Here is a 25,152-nt window from a genome sequence, read left to right on the forward strand (position 1 = left end):
GTAAACAAAACGTGGCACTGTGTTTTGGCGGGCAGCGGTTCACATGGGATTTTGTCACGGCGAGGATGTCCACCCTCTTGCTGGGTGCTGATTTCCTCTGCGCCAACGGCCTGTTGGTAGATGTTAAAAATTGGTGGCTCATTAATGCGGAGACATTCAGTTCACTTCCATGCTCGCTGAGCGGGTCCGCCTCAACGAGGCTTGCTTGCACACTCTCGACCTCTGATGAGTTCGCCCGCCTCCTCACCGAGTTCCCGGCCCTTACACGGCTCACCTTTTCGGCCGTTGTCGTCAGACACGGGGTGGAGCATCACATTCCGACCACCGGCCTGCCTGTCTACGCCCAGGCTCAACACCTTGACCCAGGAAACTCGCGGTCGCAAAGGCGGAGTTCGACACGTTGGAGCGTCTTGGCATCGTGTGACCGTCTAACAGCCCGTGGGCCTCGCCTCTCCACATTGCGCCGAAGCCGGGTGGCGGTTGGCGCCCGTGCGGGGATTACTGCCCCCTTAACGATGCCACTACCCCTTACCGCTACCCAATCCCGCAAATCCAGGATTTTTCTGCCTGCTTGGCCGGTAAAGTTTTTTTTTCTAAGGTGGCCCTCGTTCGTGGTTACCACCAGGTCCCCGTCCGGCCGCAGGACGTTCCTAAGACTGCGGTGATTACACCGTTTGGGCTTTTCAAATTCCTCTGTATGCCTTTTGGGCCCAAGAATGTGGCCCAGGCTTTCCAGCGCCTGATGGACAGCGTGTTGCGGGATTTGCCGTTTCTGTTCGTCTACCTGGACGATATTCTTATCGCCAGCGCTTCCAGGACGGAGCACATGCTTCACCTCCGAGCGCTCTTTGAATGCCTCAGTCAGCACGGCCTTATCATTAACCTGGCCAAGTGCTTGTTCGGGGTTGCCTCAATTAACTTTCTTTGCCACCCTCTCGTTGTCCGCAACTCCTACAATATGTTATTTTTAATAGTTAATCTATTCAAATGACACAATGACACAATTCCCCTCCGCCCGTGTGTCCGTCCGTGTGTGCGTGCATGCGTGCGTGTGTGCGTAAGCGAAGGACCGCATTCGAATTTGGTGTGTGGGTGCAACCCACGTCAAAATCCAAGATGGCCGCCGCCATGTATGTCTGATGCCATGTATGTCTGAAACTTGTGAGCTGAATATCTTGAAAAATAAGCGAAGTACCAACTTCTAATCTGGTGTGTGGGTGTATCTAGGCACAAGGAAGAACGCTATTGAAAATTGGTTCGCCACGTCAAAATCCAAGATGGCCGCCGCCATGTATGTCTGAAACTCCCTTGACATTTCACGTGCCTTCGATACGGTCTGGCACCCTGCTCTGCTCACCAAACTCTCCTCCTTTGGTATCCATGGAAATCTCCACGCATGGCTGGCGGACTTCCTCTCTGGTCGTAGTCAACGTGTGGCCCTGAATGGGTTTCTCTCATCTCCTCTTCCTGTTCAGGCTGGAGTTCCCCAAGGTAGTGTTCTGGGCCCTGTGCTTTTTCTGGTCTTCATCAATGATCTCTCTGACTCTCTTGAAAATCCTCTCTATCTCTTTGCTGACGACTCTACTCTCTGTCGCTCCATTCCTCATCCCTCAGATCGGCAGTCTGCAGCCTCCTCACTCTCTGCAGACCTGGACAAAATCACAGACTGGGCAAACAAATGGAACATGTCTTTCAATCCTGATAAATCTCACACTCTTACGATGTCTCTCCGAAAAGACCGACTGGAAAACCCTCCCATCCACTTTCTGAATAATCCTCTCCAAGAAGTTCTGTCACTCAAGCTTTTGGGTCTGACTATTTGCCATGATCTTTCCTGGGAAAACCACATTTCAAATCTGGCCTCCAAAGCCAGTCGCCGACTGGGCATCCTCCGTCGTGCGAAGTCCTTCCTTGGCACACCTGTTCTATGGAATACTGCTCTCCCCTCTGGTCTGGTGCTCCTGCCTCACACCTAGCTCATCTTCACGCTGTTGAAACCAAAGCGTTCAGAATCATTGGAATCTCCCGCGATGAAGCTAACTCCAAGGGCCTTTCACTCACTCACCGCAGGCAGGTTGGTGGTCTTTCCGTCTTCTACCGACTCCTCTCTGGCCTTGCCCCCCAGCTCTCTCTGGGCTCTGTCCCCCAAATATTCCTACAGGTCGCACAAGATCTGCCTGCAACCCTCTTATGGTTAAACTGCCAAAATCAAGACTTTCTGCTCACCTTCACTCCTTCATTCCTCTTTTCTCCCGCCTCTGGAACAAACTCCCTCACTCTCTTCAATCCCACTCCACCCTCCAGGTCTTTAAAGCAGCTGTTCACCACCATCTCTTATCCTCCCCCATCCAAAACCTTGATCTTTTCTACCCCCGCTAATTTCGGTCCCTTTGTGTTTTATACCTCTCCCCCCCCCCCCCCCCCCTTCCCACGCCTCCTGCCCCCAAGCCCTCTCCCTCCCACACTTCTCCCTGCTCTCAAATGTTGTGGTTGTGTGCTTCCCCTTCTCTCCCCATCTTGTCTTCCGCTCCCTCTTTTTGTATATTTTGTTTGTCTGGTTGATTTGTTTGTGAAATAAATGTTAGCTCTATCACGAGCCTCGATTCAGTATACAAAAAAAAAAAAAAAAAAAAAAAAATACATATTTTAGTCGATCAGATTAACAGTATGGCAAGGCTCCTGTGCAGATGTCCTTAACACCAGGTCGCATTAATGTGTATTCATCTATACAGGATACAATTACCACACTCCCAATTAGTCAAAGAATACCCTAATCAAAAATTCACTTTAAAAGCGAAACACCTTTGGTTGTTATTTATGACCCCACCCACTCATCCTACCGACAGTGGGTGTGTTTACCCCTGCAGCTTGTTGGTTGTTTTTTTTTATTGAACTGGCTGCAAAATGAATGACTGACTTGGATTTATCTCCAACCAAGTCTGATCAATAGATTTGTAATAATAAAAATCGCCACAGCCTGATAAGTGGCAAGTTACATTTGTGCCTGAAAAGTGTGAGGGAGCAACTGCCTCCTGCAAAATCATTGACTTTCGATGCCACTGCCATCCCGTGCATATAGCATCTTCCAGTCCTGACATTCTGGGAATCACCATTGACCAGCAGCTCAATTGAGTGAGCTGCATCAACACCTTTGGCAAAAGAGTTTGGAAGAAGCTGGGTACTCTGCAATGAATAACTCACCTTCTGACTCCTCAGGACCAATACAACATATATATGGATGCCTCAAGTCAGGAATGTGATGGAATACTGATCACTTACTCACCTGGATTGGAGTGTTCTGAAAGAACAATTTGGAAGTTAAACTTTATCCATGACAGATGCTTGCTTTATTTGGCTCACCACCATTTCAAATGAACACCCATTACCATCTCATCAGCGATGTTGGGCTCTATACACCTATTTTGTTCTAAATACAAAAACCACTGCAGCAATTCACCCTCTCTGCTTCAACAACTCCTACCAGGCCCACTACCTATGCCCTCAAGTACCACAAGTACATGCTCAGAACCCACAGCACCTTAAATATATACTTCAAAACACAGCACCTCCTGAATTAGACATGTATGGCACATCTTTATCATAGCTTGATCAGAGCCCAACAACAGTCCATCACAGGTGAACTAGAGGGAGTGCAATGGTTTAAAGTGAAGGCCCACCACAATCTTCTCAGGGTGACTCATCTCAATTTGGTTCTTCTCAATCACACTTCTTTCTACTTTTTGGCATTTCTCTTTCTTTGGCTAATTATTATTGCTTTTCTTTTCCTTTTTCTTCATTTTCCTCTTTTTATCTTTCATTTTCTCTTAATTTCTCTTTCTTTGTCTATCTGTCTATGGATAAATTAATTATTACAAATCGTTTCTGTAAGGCTAACTTGGCTGCGCCGACATGGGTTTGAGGGTAGAGGAGTCGTAGCTGAAACCCTAATCCTATACCTGATTCCTCCTGATAACTCTATCTTTACTCTTTGCTTATTTGGGTTCCTCCTGTAGTCTCCAATGCAGTTTTTCCTCCTGTATTTTATTATCGTCAAACAATTTATTTTAATTGAATGATATATTTTGAACATCATTTGGAATGTAACATGAATATAAAGACAAGTTTGCCGTTGTACTGTACCTTGGTTCATAATTCGTTCCGACAGCACATGCGCAGAGTAATGGGACAACAATTTTCCTGTCTGCCTGCCTGGCAGTCAAACAAAGTTTTAAAAAATCATTCCACACAGGAAACTTACTGCTTTTAGGGATGTTATAAAGGACACAAACAACAGGCACGAATAACTAATATAACGTGTTAGATCGGGTGGTGTAATATACACTTGGTAAAACGGTGGTTAAACCAAGAAGTAATTTATTTATACTCATTTAAACCTCCTTAAACCACATTTAAAATTAATTATATGCTTTAGAAGTATATAACACAAATCACATTCATAATAGTTCAAAGAATCATGCTATATAATGATATATAGCATTGGAGGCTGTGCCATGTATAACGTGGGAAGAAGAGGCCGCCATAATGGCTTCCCTATATGTTCCAGTTAATAAAGCCTCCATCTCCTAAGTTGCGTATCAATGTCATCTTATTAAAGTGTATAAGTGTGGTTGGTGTATAAGTGCTTCAGAATCTCAGAATGGTATCCGGACATCACTTTACAGCATCAATATCCAGAGGTGGTCATGGCTTCCGTGCTATCTGTGAGTCCTACTCTGTTCGATTTTGCTTCTGGTGTTCCTTATCTAATTGTATTTTAAATTGATGTGAGGTGGTTTAATTTGTTGTTGCTGGGAGGAGGTTATTCCAGTCTCTTATGGTATTAGGTGTGTATCCATTAAGTAAGGCCTTTGTGCGACACTGGAGAGGCACAAAGCGGTTGGTGTTTCCTCTCCTGGAGCGGACTGCTTGGTTGACATATGGTGGTATATCAATAGCAACTTCATGGTGTACTGCCTTGTAGAACAATATGAGCCCATTAAGTCACCATCCATGTTGTAATGGAGGCCACTTTAAGGAGTTCAACATTGACTCAACACTGGAGGTTCTGGCATAGTCATTCGAGACAAACATAATCATTCTGCACGTCTTGTACCATTTCCAGTTTATTTAGAAGGTAGGTTTGGTGGGGATCCTAAACTGATGATGCGTACGCAAGTTTGGAATGTACCAATGCCTTGTACTCAGCGATCTTAAAGTTTGTGTCACATTTCGTTAGGTTACTCCTTATGAATCCCAGGACTTTGTTTGCATCATTTTGTTTTTGTTTACACAACATGGTTCTCACATGATAATTCCATGTCATGTTACTTGAAAGGTTAACACCAAGGTAATGGCTCTGCTGAACAGATGTAATGCTTACCTTCATCATGCACTATGTGAAATCTTTCAGTTGTCTGCATCTTGTTGCATGCATTGTGGGGCACTTTGATGGTTTGAAAGTCATTTTTCTGTCTGTGGGACCAATCCCTCAATAGTACTTGGGAAAAATGTCAGGGGTATACAAAAGGCCTCTTTATATGTGGTGTGTGCCATGTGGCAAAGTATAGAAAAGAAGGGACATTCACAAAAAAATATTGTGTGCATGCTGGACTACCCCTGTGTTCTCAGGAGGAACCATGTAATGCACTAAAAAAATTCATATAAACGGGTGACAAATTGATTCATACAGCTACATTAATAAGTAAATGTATTTTCAATGCAGTTACAGTCTCTTGGGGGACCTCTATGCGGTTCTTCATTTTTCTGTAAAAAATTAAAATGCCATACATAATATTAGTTTTCTATTCCATTGCAGAAGTAGGTGTACATATACAATTCATCCATCATTCATAATTTATCATCAATATTCATCATGGACATATCACGTTTGTCCAATGTTTGCAATGTCAACACTTGCAAGTTTATGTAATGTGCAATTATGGCCCAAAAGGGACTTGTAAAATAGGCTGCACTGCACATGTGTACAATTATTTCATCTAATCCAATTGTTGCCTGTAATCTGTACACACATCGCGCTTGCATTCCAACGCTTGTCCCGAAGAATACATCACACCCAACATGTCTGCAATTGGTTGGTACGTAGTACATACTGACTTAATTTTATTTTTTAAACAAATTAGGTTTCACACACATGCACAATATCTCATGTGTTTTTGTTTTCAAGGTACACAGAAAACTTTATGTACTGATGGGTTTTAACCTATATACAGTCACGTGAAAAAGTAAGTACACCCCATGTAAAGTTTTGACTTTTTCAACATATTTCAACATACAGCTATTTGATCTTCATTTCAACAATATTGATAGATAAAGGTGATATAACATAACAAATATCAAGAAACATTTACATTTTGTAGTCCATTGTATAATTTAAATAAACATAAATGCAAATTTCGCATGTGGAAAAAATAAGTACACCCTTGGCTCTAATAGGTGGTATTGCTCCCTTTGGCAGAAACAACCTCAAGTAGGCGTTTCTTATAACTGTCTAACAGTCTCTGACATTGACTGGGAGAAATTTTTGCCCACTCCTCCATGCAGAATTCTTTCAGCTGTGCGATGTTTGAGGGGTTTCTTGCATGCACAGCTCGTTTCAAATCCCCCTACAACATCTCGATTGGATTTCGATCCGGGCTTTGACTTGGCCATTCCAGAACCCTCCATTTCTTTCTTTTCAGCCATTCCTTGGTGGATTTACTGGTATGTTTAGGGTCATTGTCATGTTGCAAGGTCCACCTTCGGTTGAGCTTCAACTTTCCGACAGATGGCCTCACATTATCCTCAAGCACCCTCTGGTACAATGAAGAATTCATAGTGGATTCTATGATGGTGAGCTGCCCAGGCCCTGATGCAGCAAAGCTGCCCCAAACCATTATATTTCCACGACCATGCTTTACAGTTGGTATCAGGTTCTTGTGGTCAAATGCTGTCTTTGGTTTTCGCCAAACATGTCTTCTGGTACTGTGGCAAAATAGCTCTACCTTTGACTCATTCGTCCAGAGCACATTGTTCCAGAAGTGCTGGTCTTTGCCTAGGTGTTCATTGGCAAACTTTACTCTTGCCCTGATGTTATTTCTGGACAGCAAAGGTTTCCTCCTGGCACATCTCCCATGTAGATCAAATTTGTGCAGCCTCTTTCTAATGGTAGACTCGTGCACTTTGACATCAACAGTGGCAAGAGCTACCTGTAGGTCCTGTGATGACATTCTGGGGTTCTTAGAGACTTCTTTCAGCATATTGCGGTCTGCTCTTGGGCTGAACTTGCTGGGGCGGCCTGACCTGAACAAGTTGGCAGTTGTTTGGAATCTTCTCCACTTGCAGATGATCTTCCGGACAGTCGAATGATTGATTTCAAATTGTTTGGAGATCTTTTTAAATTCCTTCCCAGACTCGGAGGCATCTACAACCTTCTTTCTGAAGGCCTCAAAGAGCTCTTTTGATCTCGGCATGGTGACGCTGCACACTTCTACAACAAAGAGCAAACCAAACTAAATGTCTGAGGTTTAAATAAGACAGGTTCCTTCAAGATCCTCTCCAACGACGTTCTAATCATTTGCACCTGGGCTGGTGCACCTGATTCAAATTTTAGGTCTTTGAAGTAGTGATAACTGTAGGGGTGTACTTACTTTTTCCACATGCGAAATTTGCATTTATGTTTATTTAAATTATACAATGGACTACAAAATGTAAATGTTTCATGATATTTGTTATATTATATCACCTTTATCTATCAATATTGTTGAAATGAAGATCAAATAGCTGTATGTTGAAATATGTTGAAAAAGTCAAAACTTTAAATGGGGTGTACTTACTTTTTCATGTGACTGTATGTGGGGTGCCCCTTCATAGGAAAGCTTTTTTTTTTTTTCTTTTTTTTTTTTTGTATACTGAATCGAGGCTCGTGAAAGAGCTAACATTTATTTCACGAACAAATCAACCAGACAAACAAAATATACAAAAGAGGGAGCGGAAGCCAAGATGGGGAGAGAAGGGGAAGCACACAACCACAACATTTGAGAGCAGGGAGAAGTGTGGGAGGGGGAGGGCTTGGGGGCAGGAGGCGTGGGAAGGGGAGGGGGGGGGGGGGAGAGGTATAAAACACATGGGGACCGAAATTAGCGGGGGTAGAAAAGATCAAGGTTTTGGATGGGGGAGGATAAGAGATGGTGGTGAACAGCTGTTTTAAAGACCTGGAGGGTAGAGTGGGATTGAAGAGAGTGAGGGAGTTTGTTCCAGAGGCGGGAGAAAAGAGGAATGAAGGAGTGAAGGTGAGCAGAAAGTCTTGATTTTGGCAGTTTAACCATAAGAGGGTTGCAGGCAGATCTTGTGCGACCTGTAGGAATATTTGGGGTACAGAGCCCAGAGAGGGCTGGGGGGGCAAGGCCAGAGAGGAGTCGGTAGAAGACGGAAAGACCACCAACCTGCCTGCGGTGAGTGAGTGAAAGGCCCTTGGAGTTAGCTTCATCGCGGAAGGTTCCAATGATTCTGAACGCTTTGGTTTCAACAGCGTGAAGACGGGCTAGGTGTGAGGCAGGAGCACCAGACCAGAGGGGAGAGCAGTATTCCATAGAGCTGCGGATGAAAGCCTTGTATGTGGTGAGGAGCTCAGGTGTGTCAAGGAAGGACTTCACACGACGGAGGATGCCCAGTCGGCGACTGGCTTTGGAGGCCAGATTTGAAATGTGGTTTTCCCCGGAAAGATCATGGCAAATAGTGAGACCCAAAAGCTTGAGTGACAGAACTTCTTGGAGAGGATTATTCAGAAAGTGGATGGGAGGGTTTTCCAGTCGGTCTTTTCGGAGAGTCATCGTAAGAGTGTGAGATTTATCAGGATTGAAAGACATGTTCCATTTGTTTGCCCAGTCTGTGATTTTGTCCAGGTCTGCAGAGAGTGAGGAGGCTGCAGTCTGCCGATCTGAGGGATGAGGAATGGAGCGACAGAGAGTAGAGTCGTCAGCAAAGAGATAGAGAGGATTTTCAAGAGAGTCAGAGAGATCATTGATGAAGACCAGGAAAAGCACAGGGCCCAGAACACTACCTTGGGGAACTCCAGCCTGAACAGGAAGAGGAGATGAGAGCTGTAGGTGGTTTCTACAGCGTGAATCCGAGCGAGGTGTGAGGCAGGAGCACCAGCCCAGAGGGGTGAGGAGTATTCCATCAAGCTGCGGATGAAAGCTTTGTACGTGGTGAGGAGCTCAGAGGTGCCAAGGAAGGAATTCGCATGACGGAGGAAGCCCAGTCGGCGACTGGCTTTGGAGGCCAGATTGGAAATGTGTTTTTCCCAGGAAAGATAATGTCAGATAGTGAGACCCAAAAGCTTGAGTGACAGAACTTCTTTGAGAGGATTGTTAAGAAAGTAGATGGGAGCGTTTTCCAGATGGTATTTTCAGAGAGACATAGTGAGAGTGTGAGATTTGTTGGGATTGAAAGCAATGTTCCACTTGTTTGACCAGTTTGTGATTTTGTCCATGTTGGCTGAGAGTGAGGAGGCTGCTGCCTGGCGATCTGAGGGATGAGATATGGAGTGGCAGAGAGTGGAGTCATCAGTAAAGAGATAGAGAGGATTTTCCAGAGTCAGATCCGAGAGAGAGAGTCCGAGTCTGAGATCATTGATGAATACCGAAAAAGCAAAGGGCCCAGAACACTGCCTTGAGGAACTCCAGCCTGGACAGGAAGAGGAGATGAGGGAATTCCATTCAGGGCCACACGGTGACTGTGACCAGAGAGGAAGTCAGCAAGCCATGAATGGAGATTTCCATGAATACCATAAGAGGAGAGTTTTGTGAGCAGAGCGGGGGTTCCAGACCATTTCGAAGGGACGAGATATGTCAAGGGAGACAGCTATGATTTCCCGTTTGGCATTGCGCACCTCCATCCATTGTTGAGAAACTTGAAACAGCATGGCCAGAGTAGAGTGACCTGGTCTGAATCCAAATTGATGATGAGAGATCAAGCTATTGGAGACGGGGAAGGATTTCATTTGGGAAGCAATGATGGATTCCATGACCTTGTTGATGATTGGGAGCAGGCTGATTGGTCTGTAGTTGCAAGGATCTGTTTTTTCACCTGTTTGTTTAAAGCGGTAATGTTGGCTGATTTCCAAGCAGATGGAAGATGACCTTGAGCATATGAGAGGGTGACGAGAATAGAGTGAGGGTGAGATAGAGCGGCAGAGTAGGATTGTAGGACCAGTGGGCTGATGCCGTTTGGTCCAGTTGCAGAATCAGGGTTGAGGTTTGACAAAAACTTCTACACTTTGTCAGGAGAGAAGGACACAACAGATTCCAGGAGCAGCTGGGTACGACTGGGTAAGGTGGGTACAGAGAGAGATGTGTTTGGGACACAATATTCTGAGGCAAACACAGAGTTGAGGCATTCAGCTTTTTCACGTGTTGTGTCAGCTGTGTAGCCGTTTGAGGTAAGGGAGGGGGTGGAAGGAGAACAAACACGAGAAACAGATTTGACCAGACGCCACCAGGATTTGGAGGAGAGAGACAGGTTTGAAAGTTCAGTCTTGAGAGTGGAGAGATATTGTTTCCTGGCTCTCCTGAGGGTAAACGTACACTTGTTCCGAGCTTTGTGAAAGGAATGGAGATTGCCTTCCTTTAGATTTGCCTTCCATGAGGCAAAGTTAAGTTGTTTTAGGGCAACTGCCTCACCACAAGATTCAGTGTACCATGGACGGGAGGAAGGGTATGACAACTGAAAACGAGATGAAATGAATCTGTGCATGAGAGAGAGCAATTTTCTTTGGAAGAACAAGCATGACTTGGCGCTCCGTGCCTCACCACGCGTCGTTTCAGAGTGATAGGCATTTTGACCATGTCTGCTTTATCAGAGGGTGAGGGATGGCGGGAATGGTGGGTGGTGGGTGGGGTGAATGTTGCTGGGGGTGACGGTGGTGGGGTGGATGGCTAATAGGGGGGGGGGGGGTGGGGGAAGGTGGGGGAGGTCGGCCAAATATATTTTGTGCTCTGATTGAATACATACTGTAAATCAGAAATCAGAACTCAACACATATAAATAAAAAGGAACTGAGTACAAATTTCTATTTATTTTAAATGATCAGTTAGACCTGGAAGGGAAGTTCAATCTAAATTTATCAAAAACTGGATGGGAAAGTCGAACATCCAGCCTCAAAGAGCAGATGTTCCCCAATAGACCATATACCTTCGACTTATGGGCTGGTTTTTACGAGGTATCTTTTATTTTACCCATATCACGATCTACATATCGATTAATCAAGTCAAAGTAACAAAAAAAGGAGCGCTGATGAATACGGATAAGTCATGAATGTGTTTCTTAGGTTAGCTTTTAAATATATAAATAACAAGATGGAATTGTTAAAATTTTAAAAGAGGAACAAGACATTTTGGTCACAAATATGCATACATACCCATATATATTTGCTCCATGACGATAAAAACAGATGTCATTGAAACTTGAATACGTCTATTAATTACATACTATTGAAACCTGACTGCATTGATTAATTACGTCCAAATAAAACCAGAATACGTCTAATAATTACATGCTATTGAAACATGAGTACATCTATAAATTACATATCATTGAAACCTGATTGAGTACGTCTATTTATAAATACAAACTACTGCCACATGAGTACAGCACGTCTATCAAGTATATGCTATTAAAATGTGAGTACGTCTATTAATTGCATACCATTGGACCCTGACTGTGTATGTCTATTAAATACATACTATCGGATTATGAGTACAGTACGTCCATGAACTACAAGCTATGGAAACCTGAGTACATCTATTAATTACGCTGAGTGCATCTATTAATTACATGCGATTGAAACATGATTACATGGGTCTTTTGTGTCTTTTTGGTCTTAGTGGTATTTTGGGTCTTTTGGTTCCTCTGGGTCTTCAGGATATTTAAGGGTCTTTGGGGTATTTTAGGTCTTCAAGGTCTTTGGGGTATTTTGGGTCTTCAGGGTATCTATGGGTCTTCAGAGTCTTTTGGGTCTTCTGGGTCTTTTGGTTCCTCTGGGTCTTTAAGGGTCTTTGGGGTATTTTGGTTATTTGGAGTCTTTAAGGGTATTTTGTATCTCTGGGGTGTTTTGGGTCTTCAGGGTATTTTGGGTTTTTATGGGTCTTTGGGGTATTTTGGGTCTTCAGGGTATTTGGGGTATTTTGGGTCTTAAGGGTATTTATGGGTCTTCGGGGTATTTTGTGTCTTCTGGGTCCTTAAGGGTCTTTGGGGTCTTTTCGGTATTTGTGGTATTTTAGGGCTTCTGGGTATTTAAGGATCTTCGGGGTTTTCAGTGTAATTAAGGGTATTTTGGGTCTTCAGGGTGTTTTGGGTCTTCGTGGTGTTTTGGGTCTTTGTGGTGTTTTGGGGCTTCGGCATGTTTTAGGTCTTCAGGGTCTTTTGGATCTTCAGGGTGTTTTGGGTTTTCATGACCATTTGGGTCTTCAGTGTCTTTTGGATCCTCTGGACCTTTAATGGTATTTGGGGTCTTTTGGGTATTTTGGGTCTTCAGGGCCTTTAAGGGTATTTTGGGTCTTCTGGATCTTTAAGGGTCTTCGGGGTCTTTTGCATCTTCACGGTGTTTTGGGTATTCGGGGTCTTTTTGAGTCTTAATGGTCTTTTGTTTCCTCTGGGTCTTTAAAGGTCTTTGGGGTTTTCAGGGTGTTTAGGGGTCTTCAGGGAATTTGGGTCTTCAGGGTCTTTGGGGTATTTTGGGGCCATTTGCGTCTTCAGGGTCTTTTGGATCTTTCATGTGTTTTGGATCTTTGGGGTGTTTTGGGTCTTTGGGGTGTTTTGGGTCTTTGGGGTGTTTTGGGTCTTTGGGGTGTTTTGGGTCTTTGGGGTGTTTTGGGTCTTTGGGGTGTTTTGGGTCTTTGGGGTGTTTTGGGTCTTTGGGGTGTTTTGAATCTTTGCGGTGTTTTGCGTCTTTTGGGACTTCGTGGTCTTCAGGGGCTTTTGGGTCTTAAGGGTCTTTTGGTTCCTCTGGGTCTTGAAGTGTCTTTGGGATATTTTGGTTATTCGGGGTATTTAAGGGTATTTTGGGTCTTTAAGGATCTTTGGGGTCTTCAGAATGTTTTGGGTCTTCAGGATGTTTTGGATCTTCAGGGTGTTTTGGATCTATATGGACTTTTGGATACAGCTACAAAATGTAAATGTTTCATGATATTTGTTATATTATATCACCTTTATCTATCAATATTGTTGAAATGAAGATCAAATAGCTGTATGTTGAAATATGTTGAAAAAGTCAAAACTTTACATGGGGTGGACTTACTTTTTCACGTGACTGTGTATATATATATATCTGTACAGTGTCTGTGTTGTCACTGAACTACTCCCTCAAACTTTTGTGAAATCGTACCAAACTTCTGGTATGCACATATCTCTCCCGTCGGTATGTTCTAAGGGTATTTTTTTAGAAAAAAATTCCAATATATATTTTCTTTTTTGGGGGATTTTTTGGGGGAATTTCTTTTGGAAATTTTGGGAAATTTTTTTGGGGAAACACATGAAAGCCCGCTTGGAGTTTGCAAAAAAGCACCTAAAGGACTCTCAGACTGTGGGAAACAAGATTCTGTGGGCTTTGATGTGTCTTTCACTGAGGAGAGGCTTCCGTCTGGCCACTCTGCCGTAAAGCCCAGATCGGTGGAGTGTTGCAGTGATGGTTGTCCTTCTGGAAGTTTCTCCCATCTCCACACAGGATCTCTGGAGATCAGCCAGAGTGACCATCGGGTTCTTGGTCACCTCTCTTACCAAGGCCCTTCTCCCCCGATTGCTCAGTTTGGCCGGGTGGCCAGCTCTCGGAAGTGTCCTGGTTGTTCCAAACTTCTTCCATTTAAGAATTATGGAGGCCACTGTGCTCTTGGGAACCTTCAATGCAGCAGATTTTTTTTGGTAGGCTTCCCCAGATCTGTGCCTCGACACAATCCTGTCTCTGTGCTCTGCAGGCAGTTCCTTCGACCTCATGGCTTGGTTTTTGCTCTGATATGCATTTTTCAGCTGTGAGACCTTATATAGACAGGTGTGTGCCTTTCCAAATCATGTACAATCAATTGAATTTACCACAGGTGGACTCCAATCAAGGTGTAGAAACATCTCAAAGATGATCAAGAGAAATGGGAGGCACTTGAGCTAAATTTCAAATGTCATAGCAAAGGGTATGAATACGTATGTAATTGTGATATTTCAGTTTTTTCTTTTTAATAAATTTGTAAAACTTTCTAAAAGCCTGTTTTCTCTTTGTCATTATGGGGTATTGAGTGTAGATTGATGAGGGAAAAAATGAATTTAAACGATTTCAGCATAAGGCTGCAACATAACAAAATGTGAAAAAAGTTAAGGGGTCTCAATACTTTCTGAATGCACCGTAGATAACCCCTTTATTCATGAAAATAAATAGCACAAAAACAATGCACAAACATGTTAATTAAGGGTGCAGTTGGGACAAAATTTAAAGTAGAAGTCCCTAACCCTATATCACCCATTACTCCCTACATTTGTGGATTTGCGGTTCATTTAGATTTTTTAAAATGTAACCCCCGTGAACAGTAAGGCCCTCTTGTGCAGACTTGAACACTGCGTGGGATATGGTGTTCTATGAGCTCTCGAGTTGTAGCTGTAACCACCAATTCATTACGTCTGGGCCTTGCTAAGGAAGAGCAGATTAAACTTTTTAAAGCCAGTTGCAAATGTTGGGGTTTATATAGTACATCCACATGCTGAATGGTGTAGGTCACAGTGTTTCTCAGGATTGTCGACAGCATGATTATTCTGTGTGCCACTTTTAAAGTTAAATTATTCTCGTGGCTTCCTGCTGTGCCAGTCCGCTTTTGGAATGGGAGGAAAGCTTATAATTCAGTCCTACCTGTGTATAGCAAAGTAAACTCTGCACTATCACAGTTAACTGTCTTTGTTAATACATGCTTGTCTTTTATGGTTAACTGCAGATACTGAATGTCTTCCTTTGTACTTTCTGCATCTTTTTGCAAAGTATCTTCATCAGGACACTCATTGAGACAATGAATGTAAAAGTTGATGTTAGTTATTAGCATGTGTATTTTATATACTTCCTTTCAGTATTTTATAACCGGTATTCAACATAGACATGCAAAAAGCCCACTTGTTTGCATGAAAAGGAAACAGTTCAGTCTTTCAGATATACAGTATATCTCAAAAAAGCCCAAGTTTTTTTAAATCATAAACAAAGCCTCAACGAAAAGCTGACTGAAAGAAGGGTGGCATTGACAAAGCGATGGGGTTGGGAGAGTTGGCATACAAGTGAGGATGGAGAAATTGGGAAAGAACTAACACACAAGCAGGATAAATAGGGGTGTACAGATAGGTTAAGCAAAACGAGGTCGCTGAGTAGACAAGAAACATAAAGAACACAGGAAAATGTTGCAAACAGGGTAAATGTGAAAAATGTGTGGACAGACTGGAGAGGAGTTAGTGGGAATATAAAAGACTGGAAAGAGGAATAGGTATAGCATGATATGGTGAGTCATCACTTCAAAGGAGTGGAGAGAAGAACACGCTTGGACAGACTCAGGTAGGCAATTCCACATTTGAAAGAAGAAGAAGCACTTGTTTCACACATTTAGACACATGGGGCTGCCAAAGCAGTTTTTTTTTTACTTTGCTAGCGGACACAATCCTGGACGGGTCGCCACTCCGACGCAGGATACCCGAATGGCTCATTCTTCTCAGTAAGCTGGTACATTGCTGACCTCAGAAGGATCACAAGCTGTGTAAACCCGCATGGTGTAATTTTGACGGTAACACAGGGGGTCAAAGTCAGGACCCTAAGGATCTTAAGTCAAGATCTTAAGCCAGCCACCTTTATTGCTGAGCCAACACCAGGCTTACATGAATTAAGCAATGCATATATATATATATATATATATATATATATATATATATATATATATATATATATATATATATATATATATATATATATATATATATTTATTGTCGCTTGATTCCCCAGGTGAACACCACAGGGATCACGAATGGCCAAAGCAAGCGTTAACTCTGAGGTGACGATCAAATGCGGACTTTATATATGCACCAGAGGAAGAAAGGGAAGAGGAAGAATGAAGGGTCTTACCTGAGCGATCCCGCCGGGCAGTCTTCGTACCTGGAGAAAATAAACTCAAACCGAGGCAAGATTAAAATGTACAAAAATTCCGGCTTTATTAAATTAAAGGCCGGTAATACAAAATAAAACGCGCGATCATAAATAATGTCCTAAATTTGGACGTCTCCACAACAGACCTGAAACACGGACACAGGGAAAGATAACGATATATAAAATAACTGTGTATGGTTATTTCGTGCACTTCGCTCAATCGGCTGTCCCGGCACCTCGTCAAGACTCGTCTCAGGCCCCTGTTCCTGCACGGGAATCCAGACGCGGTCCATGCCTTGGCGGGAAGTAGGCCTCAGTCCGCCTCGTTCGCGCGCTGCTCAGCCTCACCGGGCATCTCGATCATCCCGGCCCCGTGGTGTTCCAGTGGCAAGCCACCCTCGTTCATGCGCAATCACTCACAAGGTCCCGAACGTGAGCACAAGGGAGGAGAATCATCAGCGCACAGCCATCCACCACCACCCAGAACACGAGCAGGCACAAGATGATCAGGAGAACAGCAGAAAAAGATCATAGTGCAAGAACGACCATGGAATAAGAGCGAGAAAATGCTGGTCAGACGTGGTTTTTACGTCGGGTCGTGACGTCCTCAGTGCCTCTCCGCCAATCCCTGCCGGCCAACACCACAGGCTTAGCTCTCCACCACTCAGTGTGCAGTCCGCCTACCCTAAAAAATCCAAAATCCACCCTACAAAATCCCAAAATGTATCCCATTGGGCCTGTCAATTTTTTCCAAATTTCCTTTTATCCCACAGTACTTTACAGTTGGCACTATGCATTTGGACAGGTAGCATTCTCCTGGCATCCGCCAAACCCAGATTCGTCAGTCAGACTGCCAGATGGTGAAGCGTGATTCATCACTCAAGAGTACATGTTTCCACTGTTCCAGAGTCCAATGGCGGCGGGCTTTACACCACTCCAGCCGATGCTTGGCATTGCACATGGTGATCTTTGGCTTCCTTGCGGCTGCTCAGCCATGGAAACCCATTTCATGAAGCTCCCGACAAACAGTTGTGCTGACGTTGCTTCCAGAGGCAGTTTGGATCTCTGTAGTGAGTGTTGCCAGCGAGGACAGATGTTTTTTTACGCGCTATGCGCTTCAGCATTTGGCGTTCCCATTCTGTGAGCTTGTGTGGCCTACCACTTTGTGGCTGAGCTGTTGTTGCTCCTAGACGTTTCCACTTCACAATAACAGCACTTACAGTTGACCGGGGCAGCTATAACAGGCTGACTTGTTGCTAATTAGAATCCACTAATTAGAGCAGAAATTTGACGAAAACTGACTTGTTGGAAAGGTGACATCCCATGAGGTTCCACATTGAAAGTCACTGAGCTCTTCAGTACGGCCCATTCTACTGCCAATATTTGTCTATGGAGATGGCCTGGCTGTGTGCTTGATTTTATATACCTGTCAGCAATGGGTGGGGCTGAAACAGCCAAATCGACTTATTAGAAGGGGTGTCCATATACTTTTGGTCATGTCGTGTATATGTATATGTATATGTATATATGTATATACATCCGCTGAACTTGGGGACAACTAAGAAGAAGACCTTTGTTGGTCGAAAGCTTGTCGAGAATTAAAGATCGACCGTCCTGAAGCTCCGTCCGCGTCTTATTTAATCTCCCGATTATTATATATATATATATATATATATATATTGTTACAGACGCGGTTTTAGATGTTAGTTTACCGAGCGGTTTGGTATTACCGCGTCCGCACAGTTTACCCGATTCCACTCGAACGTTGACTAAGTCGCGCTATGCTAAATCAATGAAGGAAAGGACACAACGGCTGGGATAAATGCAATGACACAAGGGGTACAGTTCTCAAGACCTCCGAGGAGGATATAATATTGGTGATGCAGAAACGGGTAGATTACACGGGAAGAGGTAAAGCACAGAAAGATGGGCACTTAGACACAGTCTTATCTTATCCCCGACAGACCACAGCCAAACGGGACAAGACTGACTTACACGGGGATTGATGGCAGGGAAGGACAGGCAGTCGATAGCTCAAGGTGCACCTTGGCTCAGGGACAGGATACAGCTCGGTCCAGTCCAGAGATGCGGGGAGGTATCGCAGCGCTCGGTTGGTGGCGTCTCTCTTCCTTCAAGTCCAGCGCGCATCTGACGTCACCTCCCCCTTTCTGCGCATGCTCAGCGGGGAGTGACACGCCCTCGGCTCGTTAGCTCCGCCCCAGATGGAATCGGTCCGCCGCTCCTATTGGGTGCGGGGGGGTTACCGGGCTCCGCCCTTGACGAGGAGCTGACAGCGAGCCCCTGCGTGGTAACCCCGTCGGAGCACATGTTCAATGGCGGCTAACCAAGCCGGAGTGAGGACACGCACTCCCCGCGCCGCCGCCGCGCCGCCGCCGCTGTTGTTGTTGTTGGTGTTGTTGTTCCATGAGGAAGAGATGCGGGGAGGTATTGGGAGGTCCTAAACTTACTAATGGTGCCATACAATCACATTCTGGTGCAACGAAGAGTCAGAATTAATGGAAACGAGTCCTTAACTGACATGGACTAAGAATAACTAGCAAGATGTCCGAAAGTTGTCTACGTGAGATGCGGTGGACCTGGATGCGACATTTAATGGGGGAAATAGGGGAAGGTCGGGTCTACAGAGTGCTGTTTACAGAAAATGGGACTAGGGAATGGGGGATTGGGGATAGTTGGGAAGTATTGGGGAAATAGGGGAATATTTACAAGCGGATATGGATGGAGGCCAAATCCCATATCCGCAACATTGCACCCTTCTGTACCTCGGGGCGTCCCGACCCGATAAATTTTTACCTACTTTAGTGTGGCACTCAGATGTAGTTCCCTCTACTATTAACTCAACCCTGAGTGCGACCGTTTTACAGATGTTCACAAATGAGTAAATATGTCCCCCTGCGATGTTGCACCCTTCTCCTCACAGAAACACACCCACAGGATAACCGAATCGCGGAAAGAATCCTCAAACTAAACATACAGCCGGTAGGGAGCATTATTTACACAAGACTACACTGATATTTACACTACGATCCAGGACCTGTTCTTTGAGGAACACATGCAGATGTTATGCATAGAGAGAGCACGCATGCCAGCATCGATACACCAACCCACGAGTGCTCTGTGGCCCTACGGCCTTTAATAATGTGCAGAGCACCCCATCCAAGCACCAAAAGCACCACCCCCTACATACAGTCAGCACCATCCGGTGCACCAATAAAGTGTTCATAGTCACCGGTGGTGTCGCAGCCGGCCGATGTTCTGCCGCTGGTCTTGCCTTCTTGAAGCACTTGGCCTTCTGGCTTCCTTAAAAAATAAAGAAAGGCACCAACCGCGTCCATTTCTGAATTGTGGCCGTCAGGGGGCCAACTATGAGTGGTTCACCTGTATGGCATAGGTGCCACGTTGACCCAGAGGTCCATCCACGGGTGGTGCTTGCCCGCAAAAGACTGCGGTCCATGGTGGGCGGCCACAAAAATTGCGGTCCATATGGTGTATCGATCCCGGCAGCAAGCAGCGAAAGTACAGGCCCACAACTGCGGAGCCAGCACCTCTCTCTCCTCTCTCTCTGCCCCAAAGCCAGATCCTCGTAGGTGGGAGACAAAAGAAGAGGACAAGTGAGTAAGGTGGTAAGGGCGCAAAAGTGCACGCAATACAAGGTGATGCACACTGGGGGCACATGGGAACCAGGTGAGACAGGTACGTTCCTACCGTACGCCCCCCCCCCCACCAGGTAACCTACATTGCCCCTCCCTTACCCCTTACTGTTTCCACAAAACACAACACTACCCATAAACATCTACTTTACACATTAACAAACGTCCCTACTGTCTTCCCCGTTCCTCCCATAAACCAAATTCGTCTTCTCTCCCTCCTAACCAATCAAATTTGCCATTTCCAACTCCCATCAAAATTTGCCATCTCCAACTCAACATCAAAATTTGCTATCACCAATTCATCATCAGTCCCTCCTAGGGAGGGAGAGATGGAATCACCCCAATGTCTCATCCACGTCGTGATGCGTCTCACAAATCCAACAGCAATTCTCATTTCCTGCAACACAAAACAAGGAAAACACAGGTGTGGAGTCATCATCATCACCTCAGGTAAGTGGCTGCGTATGGTGCGACAGGTTCATCAATCCTAACTATTTCCTAAATGACTTTAACAACTTTACATTACCCGGGGTCTTTCCCTGCCAATCCATTGGCCAACATACACTATGGGTTCTAAAAACCAATTCCCATTGACTAAACTGTGGTGCTTCTCAATTTGGGGTCTCACTCCCCCGATTCATCTCCCGGTGCCCTCGCACAATTTCTGGGCTGCGACGTGTAGCTCTCCTAGCAGGTCTACCCACCTGCACACCTCCACCACTGCAGTTGCCTCCGAGCTTACCTGCTCCTTACCCTAACCTATCTACCTGGGGAAGGCCCTCTGGCGCTCTCCCCACTCGGTGCCCTCTCTGGCACTGGGCTACCCGGGTCCGTCCTCCGGATCCTCGGGCCCCATCCACAACTCTACCGGCTCCCAGAGCCCACCTGCGGCCTCACCTGGCCAACATCCTCACAGTGGTGGAGTGCCCAAACCAACTACACACCCTAACAGGCTACACGCCCAGCCATTTCCACACACTAATGCACCCATCCACAATACCATTCTGCAACCGCACCACAAATGCCAATATCCAACCACAATTTACCTATACCCTCTACCTAACACTTACACTACCCGCCCCGGGTACTCGTGAAAGGGGTCCACTCTTCCCCCATCCACTCCTTCGCACCATGCACACCACTCCGTACCACTTACTCCAACTCTCTCCACACCACTCATTCTCTGCTCCATATATTCCACACACCTGTACGTGCACACCTGTGCTCTCACACCTGGTGCCACCTGCACCCTTCTCTCCCCAAAGCGCATTCGCGCTGATCCACAACACTCACTACTCATACACTGCTCCACACACCTGTCCAGTTCTCACACAGCATCATCTCATCTAACTACTCCCCTCTGAAACTTGCGCTTCCCAGTCGTCCCTTTAAACTATTGCGCTCCCTCGTCATTATCATCCACTCTAATCTACCTGCGTCCCCACTACAGGTATCCTTGTCACTAACTAACCTTAACGTTACCTAATGTCATCTTCGCTAGATCCCTACACATATAACCTAACCCACCCGGGCTAGTTTTCACTGCCATCAACCCCATAAGCTACAGCGCATTTGCCCCACACATGGGAAGGGTGGCAAGGATGCCACCCTTACCCACCGTCATACGGCGCGAGTGGGACCTTGTGGGACCACCTCGTATGTGAGTCGCTGCCCGCCTGCCGGACCCCGTGCGTCGCCCCTTGCGGGGTCAGCGCGGGGCCGAACCGGCCGGGCCCCCACAGTACATTACCCCCAAGGGGCTCTCGTGCCTCCCCTGTCCCTCTAACAACTACCCCTGTTGGTGTCGATGCATGGGTCACACTTCCGCAACCCGCTACCCATTCCATACCACCACAACCTTGCTCACCCACACCTCGCACCTCTCGTTCCATACCCTCCGGACCAGCCATACACCTCACTCTTGGCCTCTCACGAACATCCGGGTCTATCTCGACCCCCAAGCTTATTAAATCACCTGGCGCATCATACGCACGACCATATTGGTCACCACTTACACCGGGTCCTCTTCCTCTTCGCTTCTCCTCCATCACCTGCGAATCCCTCATCCGGTTAATGAGCACATCATCACGATCCGAACACAGACTTTGGACCAATTATTTTACTTCCTCTTTTATCTCTTTCTTATCCCCTCTCCGTCGCTTCTTAATTTCGCTTACCCCTTCTTCCACTTCTTCTAATTTCTGCTTCACCTCTTTTATTTCCCGGTACGTCTCCTCAAGTTCGTCCTCTAAGGCTACCTTGACCATTTCCATGTGCGTCCTCACCTGCCGGTCCTTCGTCTCCATTACCTCTGTCACCTCGTCCAACCTCGTTGTCAGTCCCTCACGTACCATCTGACATTGCCTCTTCGTCGCTATCAAGTCGTCTTTTAGTTCTTTCTGTGTCGCTTTTAACCCTCCTAGTACCGCAGTGTTCCTTTGTACCTGCTCCACTAACTCAGTCTGTCCCACCGTCAGCTGTTCCACCTCCTGCGTCAGGTCCTCTATGCCCCCTTGTAACTTTACAGTCCCCTTTCTCACCTCCTTCTCCATGCGCTCCTCACAGTGCCTCACCTCCTCGCGCACTCCTCCGACCTCCTCACTCACACCTCTTCTGATCTCCTCTCCCATCACTTGCATCTCCTGCCCAGATGCCACCCTCATCTGCTCCATTTCCTCCCTGTGAGCATCCAATTTAGTTTCTACCCCCATTCTGACCCCCTCTATCTGCTGCCCCATTTGTTTAACTTCCCTTTTCCGCTTGGTCCCTCATGTCCCTCAATTTGCCTTCCATACTGTTTTCTAACCCCTCTAACCCCTTTTGCATCCCTTCCATTTGATTCTCTTGAGCGGCCATTCTGTTTTCTACCCCCATTAACCCCTCCTGTATTTCCCCTAATCTATTGTCTAATCCCTCTATTCTACTCCCTAACCCTCCGATCTGGGCCCCCATGTCCTCCCTCAATTTCTCGCTATTGGACCCCATCCTTTGTTCTAACCCCTCACCGGTACCCCTCGCTTCGTCCCTCATTACCCCCATTTGCCCCTCCAATCGCTCACCCTGAGCATCCATCCGGTTCCCCATTTGTCCCATACTGCTTTTCAAACCTCTAATTTGGTCTCCCAATTGCTCACTATTCTTTTCCATAAGGGCCTTCATTTGCATCATAAAAAGGTTCAAATCCACCGGTGGCGCTACTATGGTCGCGGGCGCGGTCGCCGTGGCCATGTGCGAGGCGCCATTTTGCGCGCCCGTAACCTCGTGCGCGACGACGCTATTTTGCGAACCTGCCACCCTCACTGCTTCGCTCTCCTCCTGTCCCTCTATTTGGTCCTGGATCGAACCTGCCTCACTCTCCTCTACCGGAACCCAGCCGTCTTGATCTGCCATAGCGCGACCTTCAAAATTCGGGTTTTTATTTTTGTAAAACAAAATCAAATTTCGCCGTTAATAATTTCGAGCGCGTGAAGCGCGCTTCGGGTTCAATCCCACTTCCCGACACCAATTGTTACTCTAATAGTACAATTGGTGTTCCAAAATTTGGGCCTAACAAATTTAGTCCCAGGTCCGAATCCAACTCCTGACAACCAATTGTTACAGACGCGGTTTTAGATGTTAGTTTACCGAGCGGTTTGGTATTACCGCGTCCGCACAGTTTACCCGATTCCACTCGAACGTTGACTAAGTCGCGCTATGCTAAATCAATGAAGGAAAGGACACAACGGCTGGGATAAATGCAACGACACAAGGGGTACAGTTCTCAAGACCTCCGGAGGAGGATATAATATTGGTGATGCAGAAACGGGTAGATTACACGGGAAGAGGTAAAGCACAGAAAGATGGGCACTTAGACACAGTCTTATCTTATCCCTGACAGACCACAGACAAACGGGACAAGACTGACTTACACGGGGATTGATGGCAGGGAAGGACAGGCAGTCGATAGCTCAAGGTGCACCTTGGCTCAGGGACAGGATACAGCTCGGTCCAGTCCAGAGATGCGGGGAGGTATCGCAGCGCTCGGTTGGTGGCGTCTCTCTTCCTTCAAGTCCAGCGCGCATCTGACGTCACCTCCCCCTTTCTGCGCATGCTCAGCGGGGAGTGACACGCCCTCGGCTCGTTAGCTCCGCCCCAGATGGAATCGGTCCGCCGCTCCTATTGGGTGCGGGGGGGTTACCGGGCTCTGCCCTTGACGAGGAGCTGACAGCGAGCCCCTGCGTGGTAACCCCGTCGGAGCACATGTTCAATGGCGCCTAACCAAGCCGGAGTGAGGACGCGCACTCCCCGCGCCGCCGCCGCGCCGCCGCCGCTGTTGTTGTTGTTGGTGTTGTTGTTCCATGAGGAAGAGATGCGGGGAGGTATTGGGAGGTCCTAAACTTACTAATGGTGCCATACAATCACATTCTGGTGCAACGAAGAGTCAGAATTAATGGAAACGAGTCCTTAACTGACATAGACTAAGAATAACTAGCAAGATGTCCGAAAGTTGTCTACGTGAGATGCGGTGGACCTGGATGCGACATTTAATGGGGGAAATAGGGGAAGGTCGGGTCTACAGAGTGCTGTTTACAGAAAATGGGACTAGGGAATGGGGGATTGGGGATAGTTGGGAAGTATTGGGGAAATAGGGGAATATTTACAAGCGGATATGGATGGAGGCCAAATCCCATATCCGCAACAATATATATATATATATATATATATATATATATATATATATATATATATATATATATACAGTGAAACCTTGACTTACGAGTGCACCAACTTACGAGTTTTCCGAGATACGAGCCGTCGCTCGGGCGGTTTTTTGCTTTGAGATGCGAGCCGAGATCTGAGTTACGAGCTTACGCCACCCGCCACCAGGTGGCCCAACGAGCGTTCCGGTTACGTGGTTATCTTGCCGTGCAAGCATCTCTGCCGTATATCGCTGCTGCTTTGTTTTCGCATGTTGGTTATTTTGGAAAATTTCTTAGTTTTAACCATGGGTCCTAAGAAATTGAGTGCCAAGGGCAGTACTGAGAAGAAGAAGAGGATGATGTGCTTGGATATAAAACACGCAATCGTCGAAAAACATGAGCGAGGTGTGCGTGTTGTCGACTTGGCGAGGCAGTACGATCGTAGTACTTCTACGATATGTACGATTTTGAAGCAGAAGGAGTCGATAAAGGCTATAACGCCAGCCAAGGGCGTTACGATTATTTCAAAGCTCCGGACCTCTATCCATGAAGAGATGGAGAATTTTCGAAACATTTTGAAAGGGAGGAAGAAACAAACCTCGTTGGACAGGTTTTTATTGAAACGCCCTGCAAGTGACAGCGAGGAAAGTGT

The sequence above is a fragment of the Myxine glutinosa genome, chromosome 11, assembly GCF_964187855.1.
Source record: "Myxine glutinosa chromosome 11, kmMyxGlut1.1, whole genome shotgun sequence".
Taxonomy (NCBI): domain Eukaryota; kingdom Metazoa; phylum Chordata; class Myxini; order Myxiniformes; family Myxinidae; genus Myxine; species Myxine glutinosa.